The sequence below is a fragment of the Pavona decussata genome, unplaced genomic scaffold (assembly GCF_977016875.1).
Source record: "Pavona decussata unplaced genomic scaffold, jaPavDecu1.1 SCAFFOLD_3654, whole genome shotgun sequence".
NCBI classification, from domain to species: Eukaryota; Metazoa; Cnidaria; class Anthozoa; order Scleractinia; family Agariciidae; genus Pavona; species Pavona decussata.
In genome coordinates, this window is record NW_028146465.1 from 2,501 (window position 1) to 5,000 (window position 2,500).

Below are 2,500 nucleotides of genomic sequence, written 5' to 3' on the forward strand. Positions count from 1 at the left end.
CTTCCAGAAGTCGGGACTTTTCGCATGTATTAGCTCTAGAATTACTACGGTTATCCAAGTAGTAATGGTACAATCAAATAAACGATAACTGATTTAATGAGCCATTCGCAGTTTCACAGTACAAGTGCTTATACTTAGACATGCATGGCTTAATCTTTGAGACAAGCATATGACTACTGGCAGGATCAACCAGGTAACTATCCACCGCAGGGAACAGAAGTTCCTTGCTAAGCGGCCCCCCTCCGCAGAGGGAGAGCAAGCTTTCTTAGATTTTGCCTCCACGGGGGGAACCCATGAGCCAAACGGACCACACGGTCCCTCGGTCAAGGGAAACCCCGTCTTGTTTGCCACGTCTTTCTCACAACTGGACCCGTGCACAGTTCAGGCATACCTGTCAGACTCGCCAAGCGAGCTGAAGGAAGGCAAGAAAAGTGCTTCTGCGAAGGAAAATATCCTCCTGCTCTTTTGTCTCTATCATTAGCCAAAGGCTAGCGTACACAACTTCCATCTACACTCTGCCTGCCACTACAGTGACAATGCTTTCGGGCATCATCTTTTCCCTCCTTCGAAAGGAAAGCTACAAGCCCAACTTTCCTTGCCCGTTAGTCAATTCTGCCCTCTATTTCTCCGCCTTGCCGCCGTGGAACATAAGGGACAGGGTTTACTAGCCAGCTCCTCTCGGAACCTTTGCGACCAACCTGCCCACACTATAACCCCCAAACGCTAATAAGGAGACTGCATGATATGGTAGACAGAAAATAAAAACGCGAAAAAAATGAAATTTTGAAAATCGAACCCACAACCAGCCAAATCGTTTGTAAGTCATGCCAAATGACTGGTGACATCTTAAAAACCCATTGAAGCCACAACATCCCATAATTTCACGCTTTTAAAGATTTGTCACTATACGCACTGTAAGTACCTCACTAATTCTCACCTCAGATTTTACGGGAACATGTTCAAATTTTAACACGCCTCTCAGCACGACCAATTACATTAAAATTCATCGCAAAAGTCAGAATTCTCCAATTTTTGAAAAATTCACTATATTCACTGTAAGTACCTCGCTAGACAGTGGAGACCTCAGATTTTACGGGAACATGATCAACTTTCGACACACCTCTCAGCACGAGCAGTTACATAGAAATCCATCAGGAAAGTCGTGCTGTGAAGAGGTCTTTCGACTAAGAAAAATGGTGGTGTGAGGAGGAGTCACCTAAATCAGAGAAAAATACTCTTATAGGAGACTGCTACGAAAGACATTTCTGAGTCCACTGGCCCTAGTCCCCTAATAAGTGTATTTCTGTTTGTTTTAAGAAGGTCCTCCTGACATCACCAATCTTCTGTCTTCAATCCTAACCCCAACGTTAACCCTAACGCTAACCCTAACCCTACCTCCCTCAGGGGCAGTTCTATGGTTATGATCCCACGGTAGGCAGAAAAACTATCCCAATCTAGGTTTTCTTGTATGCTGACTCCATTTTAAATGCTTTTACTTGAGTCTGACAAAGGCAAAGCCAAATACTCACCCCTATATGGACGGGGAAGCAAAGTGCGGATTTTGGTAGGTCGGCATTTTCAATCAGGAATGTTGCCATTCGAAAGAGCGTCCAAAAAAACTTGGTTGGGACACATTTATTTTAGAAATTAGCGACCTAACCAGAAGTGCACTTTTTGGTGGGCCTACCCTACCCCCCTCAGGAGCAGTTCTATGGTTATAATACCACGGAAGGCACAAAACCTATCCCAAACTAGGTTTTCTTGTATGCTGATTCCATTTTCAATGTGTTTCCTTGACTCTGACGAAAGCAAAGCCAAATACTCACCCCTATATGGACGGGGAAGCAAAGTGCGGATTTTGGTAGGTCGGCATTTTCAATCAGGAATGTTGCCATTCGAAAGAGCGTCCAAAAAAACTTGGTTGGGACACATTTATTTTAGAAATTAGCGACCTAACCAGAAGTGCACTTTTTGGTGGGCCTACCCTACCCCCCTCAGGAGCAGTTCTATGGTTATAATACCACGGAAGGCACAAAACCTATCCCAAACTAGGTTTTCTTGTATGCTGATTCCATTTTCAATGTGTTTCCTTGACTCTGACGGAAGCAAAGTCAAATACTCACCTCTATATGGACGGGGAAGCAAAGTGCGGATTTTGGTAGGTCGCCATTTTCAATCGGGAATGTTGCCATTCGAAAGAGCGTCTAAAAGAACTTGGCTGGAACACATTTTTGCTATAAATTGTTGACCTAAGTATATAAGCAAGTATATAAGCAAATACTCGTTACATAGCATAAATAGCCTCTAAACACCCGAAAAACCTCTCCAAATATCATTTAAACCTTTTTCCTAACCCTAACACTTACCCTAACCCTAACCCTAACCCCATTTCAAACCCTAATTCTAAGTCAGAGGTCCTCCTCACACCACCAATTTTTTTGGTAGGTCAAAAGACCTCCCCACACCACAGAATTTTCGAAGTCGAGGTCCTTCTCATACC

At 43.8% G+C, this 2,500-nt stretch overlaps 1 non-coding gene across 1 annotated transcript in view; it reads right to left on the reverse strand.

Annotated features, from left to right (window-relative positions):
* The window catches only part of LOC146446225 (small subunit ribosomal RNA), a 1,800-nt gene extending 1,604 nt beyond the window's left edge, over nt 1-196 (reverse strand). The window contains exon 1 of the ribosomal RNA XR_014862868.1: nt 1-196. This exon is cut by the window's left edge and continues 1,604 nt beyond it. This is a non-coding gene — a ribosomal RNA (small subunit ribosomal RNA).
* Nucleotides 197-2,500: the final 2,304 nt, after the last annotated feature.